We start from the raw sequence: 7,270 nt of genomic DNA, 5'->3' as shown, positions 1-7,270 counted from the left end.
GCATCTTTTCCCTAGCAGGAGCTGTTCTGAACAAGCCAGGCCCACATGCTCCCTTAGTCCTGTGGCAGGAGGCAGGGTGACAGGTTTGGATAAACCAGGATCTATCCTCTTACCCACCAGGAAGGATATTTTAGAGAAAAGTTCTATACCCTACCTGGACAGATACTTATAAGCCACCTTTTTCTGAGTCACTTCAGGGCAAAGCAAGGCATCTTAGTGGAGGGCAGCATCATCCAAGAGCATGCATACCCAGCACCCCAGGGTGTTCTCTTTGCACTTTGTCAGAGAGGTCGCTGGAGGCTGGGCCTCAGGACTGAGCCTTCTCTTGCTGCCGCTGTCTGCCATCTGCTCTCAGGCCTCTGGGCCGGGAGGACGGCCTCTGCAGAGCAAAGCTCCTTGTTTTCTGAGCCTGCTCTGTGCAGGAGATGGGCCATTGCTCTTTAGAGCTCTTCCTCTGGACGTGGGCACTGACGCCTCCCACGGTCACTGGCTGCTTGACTCTGCTGGGTGCATCCTGGCTGTTGTGCAGGGTCAGGGACCCAGATGCGCTACCAGTGCTGAGGCTGCGGCTCTGGCCGGGGAGCCTGGTCTGGATCGGCTGGGCCCAGATGGCACAGCAACCTCTGTGCAGAGAAGCTTGTGCTGCTGGAGGGAAGAGGAGGTTTGCCAGCTGTCAAATGGCTGTACCACGCGGGTGGTGGGGGCACTCATCCAGCTTGAACAAAAGGTCCAGAGAACGTGGGAGGTATAGGATGAAATGACCCAAGCCAGGAGACCTCCAGGGCAAGGGCTGCCCGGGTTCTGCCAATGCAGAAGTTGCTGCTAGGGGGCAAAGCTGCGACTCTGGCCTGATGCCTCTGCTCGGCAGACAGAACCCTTGTCCTACCCCCTGGTGCTGGAGACCCTGCTTTGAGGCTGTTTGAGCTCCCCATCCATGGAAACACCCCCGCAGGATCACGGCAGTGTGTGGTGGATGAAGCACCACAGATCTGAGAATCAGAGGCCTGAGGTCAAGGCCTTCTATTAGCTTGGTGACCTTGGGCAAGCTGTTTAACTTTCCTGTGCCTCATTTCTTAACTGCACAGAGGAAGTAATTATCCTAATTTTGACTTCATAGGGTTCTGGTGAGGATCAAGGGAGACGATGCACGTGAAGGCGGTTTGTGAACAACTCTCAGGATAACAAGGTCCTTTGCGGCACATTGAAACCGCGCTGTCTGAAGCCACCACCTGCTGCAGCAGCGTGGGCTGGGCAGATACAGCCTAAGAGCAGCAAAGGAGGTGGGTGGCCAGGAAGTGAATCCTGCAGACCCTCCCCTGGGCCTTGCCTGCTTCAAGGCCCCCTCCCCCTGCAAAGGTCTGGATGGGGCAGGGAGAGGGGCTAAGTGGTTGTGTAATGGCCACATCTGTCAGTGCTGGCCAAATGGTTTTTCCAGGAGTCAGCGAGCTAATGGCCCCATAGCCGGGAGAGAGCTTCTTCTAAGTGGAGCACTTTATCTACCGGGGAGCATAAGAGCTGCGTGGCCCCAGGCCACCAGGACTCAGAGAACAGCTGCTCTGCCCTCATCCTTGAATTAGCACCCTGTCGCCATCGGCTTGCCTGGCACCTGCTGCCAGAGGCCAGTCTGCAGGTGGCAGCTGAGGTGGCCTGTAAGGGGGAACAGGAGACCAGCTAGTGGGTAGCTTTGAACCCACCCACTGTCTGTGGGACCTCGGCAAGTCCCTTGTTGTCTCCAAGCCTCAGTGTCCTCATCTGTCAATGGAGACAATGGGGCTTGGCTGTGGGGGCACTGTGCCTGGCACACAGGGGTTACTGCTGCCCAGGAGGGCTGTGAGCTCTCCCAGAAAATGATGACCAAGAGGGCGGAACAGCCCTCTGGGCTGAGGGAGAAGGCCCTCTAGGTGGAAGGGACAAGGGACACGAGAGCACAATGAACCAGGACACCCAATGTGTGGTGTAGACGGGCTTTGTTTCTACCTGAGTCACATGGAGGTCCTGTGGACAGAGGTCTAGCTGCACCTTACCTCTTATAAAGTAGGTTCTCTTTCTGGAGAGCTACAAAATATCACCCATTCTCAAAATACTGGATACATAATTTTTAAAAAACCCTTTTCTTTTCCTAGGATGGAACCTGTTTGCAAAGTAGAAACAGAGACACAGATATAGAGAACAAACTTATGGACACCAAGGGGGGTCAGAGGGAGTGGGATGAATTGGGAGACTGGGACTGAAATATATATATTTATATACTGCTTTGTATAAAATAGATAGCTAATGAGAACCTACTGCATAGCATAGGGAACTCTACCTAATGCTCTGTGGCGACCTAAATGGGAAGGAAATCCAAGAGGAGGGGATATTAGGATGTGTAAGGCTGATTCACTTTGCTGCACAGCAGGAAATCACACAACACTGTAAAGCAACAATACTCCAAAAAAATTGTTTTAAAATCATGAGAAAAAATAAAACATCTTTATATTATTAAATAATTTTAGACTCACACGCATGTTGCAAACACAGCACAGAGCTTTCTCGTTCCTGTCACCGCTTCTGCCAGAGAAAATGTTGACATAACCCTGATACAAAGGTCAAAGCCAGGACACTGACACTGGGATAGTACTCGGAAATACAGACCTGATTTGGGTTTTACCTGTTTCTACATATGCTGACTTTTTATGGGGAAAGATATGGGCATTTTATCACATGTATATTTTCATGTAAACATCTCCTACAATCAGGATACAGAACTCACCATCGCCCCTAAGAGACTCTCCTTCAACGCTAATCTGGCAACCGCTGGTCTGTCCCCCACCCTTATACCTCTGTTCCCTGTCATTTCGCGCTGCTCTATATCTGGGGTCATAGAGTGGCTATATGCTTTTCAAAAATTGAGAGTTCAACATGATGTGCTAGTCATCATGATTTAAAACACTAACTAGAGGGAGTAAGTAAATATTAACTGGGTTTCCCTGATGGCTCAGCGGTAAAGACTCTTCCTGGCAAAGCAGGAGACTTGGGTTCTATTATTGGGTTGGGAAAATCCTCTGAAGAAGGAAATGGCAACCCCCTCCAATTTTCTTGCCTGTGAAATCCCATGGACAGAGGAGCCTGGCAGACTACAGTCCACGGGGTCACAAAAGTGTCGGACACGACTTAGCTACTAAACAACAAACATTAACTATATGTAATGTAACTTGAGAAACCTGTACGCAGGTCAGGAAGCAACAGACTGGTTCCAAATAGGAAAAGGAGTACATCAAGGATGTATATTGTCACCCTGCTTATTTAACTTATATGCAGAGTACATCATGAGAAATGCTGGACTGGAAGAAGCACAAGCTGGAATCAAGGTTGCTGGGAGAAAAATCAATAACCTCAGATATGCAGATGACACCACCCTTATGGCAGAAAGTGAAGAGGAACTCAAAAGCCTCTTGATGAAAGTGAAAGTGGAGAGTGAAACAGTTGGCTTAAAGCTCAACATTCAGAAAACGAAGATCATGGCATCTGGTCCCATCACTTCATGGGAAATAGATGGGGAAATAGTGGAAACAGTGTCAGACTTTATTTTTCTGGGCTCCAAAATCACTGCAGATGCTGACTGCAGACATGAAATTAAAAGATGTTTATTCCTTGGAAGGAAAGTTATGACCAACCTAGATAGCATATTCAAAAGCAGAGACATTACTTTGCCAACAAAGGTCTGTCCAGTCAAGGCTATGGTTTTTCCAGTAGTCATGTATGGATGTGAGAGTTGGACTGTGAAGAAAGCTGAGCGCCGAAGAATTGATGCTTTTGAACTGCGGTGTTAGAGAAGACTCTTGAGAGTCCCTTAGACTGCAAGGAGATCCAACCAGTCCATTCTGAAGGAGATCAGCCCTGGGATTTCTTTGGAAGGAAGGATGCTAAAGCTGAAACTCCAGTACTTTGGCCACCTCATGCGAAGAGTTGACTCATTGGAAAAGACTCTGATGCTGGGAGGGATTGGGGCAGGAGGAGAAGGGAATGACAGAGGATGAGATGGCTGGATGGCATCACTGACTCGATGGACGTAAGTCTGAGTGAACTCTGGGAGTTGGTGATGGACAGGGAGGCCTGGCGTGCTGCGATTCATGGGGGCGCGAAGAGTTGGACACGACTGAGCGACTGAACTGAACTGAACTGAACGTAACTTCTAAGGGGCTCTGTCAGATAACTACATTGACATTTATAAGACAGAGGAAATTTATTTTATTTTCGATTGTAGTCAAGTACACACAACATGAAATTTATCATCTTAATCTTTTTAAGTGTACAGTTCAGTAATGTTAAGTAAATTCACATATTCTTAACATAATACTTGTGCAAACTGTCTGCAGAAGTTTTTCGTTTTGCATGACTGAGACTCTGCCCATTCAACAACCCCCAATTTCTCTCTCCCCCTAGTCCCGGGAAACCATCCTTCTATCTTTTGTTTCTGTGAGTTTGACTACTCAAAGTATCTCATGTAAGTGGAATCATGCAGTATTTATCCTTTTGTAACTGGCTTATTTCACCTAGCATAATGTCTTCAAAGTTCATCTATGCTGTAGTGTCAGAGTTTATTTCCTTTTTAAGGCTGAACATGGTTCCATTGTATGTATAGACCATGTCTTGCTTATCCGTTCATGCATCAGTGGATACTTGGGTTGCTTCCACTTTTTGGCTACTGTGAATATGGCTGCTATGAATATGGGTGTGAAAATGTCTCTATTAGACCCTTCTCTCAATTCTTTTGAGTACATACTCATGATTTACATTTCCCTAATGGTAGTGGTGTTGAACATTTTTTTTATAAGTCTGTTGAACATCTTTTAATGTGCAAAAGCCTTGCTGATAGGGATTCTGGAAAGGAATGAGTAGGAGAAGTGAAGTTGACTTTGGTGATGTCTTATTCACTTTTTGGAATAATTTGTCAAGAAGAGATGGAATGCCAGCCTGTTTGCTTTGGCTAAGAAATCTATGGCAAGCTATAAGCAGAACATTACGGATGCATGAATTTTCTATGCATATAAATCATTATAACCTACAATCACATGGTAAGAAAAAAAGTGGGGTAAATTATATCTTCTTCCCCCCTCTGGTTTCTCTATGTAGAGATGCCCTCTGCGATCTGGTTCTTTTTATCTGTCCAGAGGTATTAATATGTATGTATCCTTTCATCATTTAAGTAGCAGCATATCATACATACTGTTTGATATTTGCTTTTTTCTCTCAAGTATTTATTTTGGGGAACATTCCATATTAGCATATATGGTTCTGCTTCTAGAATGTTCTTCTGAAGCGAATTCTCAATCCACATGCCTGCATTTCCTCCACTGATGCCCTTAGCCTCTAGAAGTTTCTCTCCATGTTTCCTCCCAGCATTTAGCAAATGCACTTCAACTGGTTTATTCCTTACACAGATGAGCACCCAGTGTCCAGACTGGCCCAGTCAGCACCAGTGTGAAAGCACAGCATTGTTGGTGGCAGCGTGCTTAAGGATTTTGATCATTTCCTGCTTTAATTCCACTTAGCAACTTGATCTCCATTACACTTTTATTTTTAAGATAATAAAAGCCAATAGTCTGTATAACACAAACACTGCTGTATGGATAAACATGTAGATACTAAACCCTTGACTAACTTAAATTGTCCGCTCATCAGCTCATGTTCCAAAGTCTTACCATGAGAAATTTGATTTAGGGGCTTCAGTATAATGGATGGAAATTCTGCCTGTGGGAAAGTTGATGTCTTCATGTCAAGAGTCAGTGCACACCCAAGTGAGAAGAGCAAAGCCATGGAGGACTGGGGTGGAGGGAGAGGAGTGGGGAGCATAGGTTGAGGACAGGCAGGAGGGCCCATGTGAGCCAGGGTCACCTCCACCCTATAGGAGATGCAGGGAGGTATCAGAATATGAAGGGCTGTTGGGTTGACTTTATCTTTTATCATAAAAATGATGATAATTAATGGATACTGTCCATGTGCCAGGCACTCTATCAGATGCTTCTCACTTATTATTTCTGATGCTCACGTAAATTTACTATTGTTTTTCTAATTTTCCATCTGAAAAAAGTGAGGCTCAGAGGTTTAAGTAACAACCAGAGTGAAGCAGCTAGTGATTGGTGGGGCTGGAACTTTTACGTGGGGTCCTCTGATGGCAAAGCCCCAGCTCTGACTTTTGCTACACTTCCTTCCCTACTACTATGGTCTCCAGGCAGAGGTATGTTCTCTGGTGAACTCCAGGGTGTTGTGAGCCCTCCTGCCTTGTTGGAGGGGAAGAGCATCCTGCTGAAGCAATGTGGGTCAGCAGATTGGACGGTGCACCTTCCCTAGGCTTCCTCAGCCCTGCCCACTCCAAGGCAGGCAGCTTGATTCCCTGGGTGCTGACATGGGGAGCCAGGCACCCCACTTCCCATTTCTCCAAGGCTGCTGCAGGCATCATGCCCTCCCTGTGAACAGACTGGTATTCCAAGCATGGAGCTACAGAGAGTTCCCTGGAATTTTCACTGCCCACCGAAGCAGCTAGAGAGTTCCCTGGAATTTTCGCTGCCCACCGGAGCAGCTAGAGAGTTCCCTGGAATTTTCACTGCCCACCAAAGCAGCTAGACACTCCTGCACAGCCATCAAATACCCCATGTGGCTCAGCCCATGGCCCCCACTCCCAAGGCCTTCCTCCTTTTCTGTCTGGCTATCACTCCACCTGGTCTCCGTCAGCTCCCATATTTTGACGGATTCCAGCTCACCTCCATCAGTCAGGGCCCAGCTGGCCCACTCCCATGGGTGATGGAGGAGACCTTATGAGAGGGACTGTTTTCAAGCACGTAGGTGTGATAAAAGAGGGCCAACAAGAGGCGGTGGAAGACCTGAGGGGCTGGTAACCGTGGAGAGCCATTCCCACCCCTGGGCCTGACGAGAGGGCGCTGCAACCAGTGGGCTCTGCTTTCCCCTAGAGGGGACTGACGAGCAGGAGCACTGGTGCCCAGAAAAGGGATCCAGCCACTGCCACCCCACAGTCTCCTGGCAAGAGAGCTGGGGTGCTAATCATTCCTCCCCCACTTCCTCCTGCTTCCCGTTGCCTGCCTGTTCCCCATCGCCCGGGCGGAAGGCAGAGGGCGGGGGAGATCGTCGGTAGAGCAGAGTGGGCTGGAGGCTGACTGGGGACCAGGCAGCACGCCACCCCTCTGGTGCCTCTGGCACTTGGGTCTAATTCAGTCTTGCAGCCTGCCTGAGCTAGTTCTGCTGATCCAGCATGGTGAGGAAAACTACCTTG

This window comes from Bubalus bubalis, chromosome 4 (assembly GCF_019923935.1).
Source record: "Bubalus bubalis isolate 160015118507 breed Murrah chromosome 4, NDDB_SH_1, whole genome shotgun sequence".
Taxonomy (NCBI): Eukaryota; Metazoa; Chordata; class Mammalia; order Artiodactyla; family Bovidae; genus Bubalus; species Bubalus bubalis.
This window is presented reverse-complemented; position numbering follows the sequence as displayed.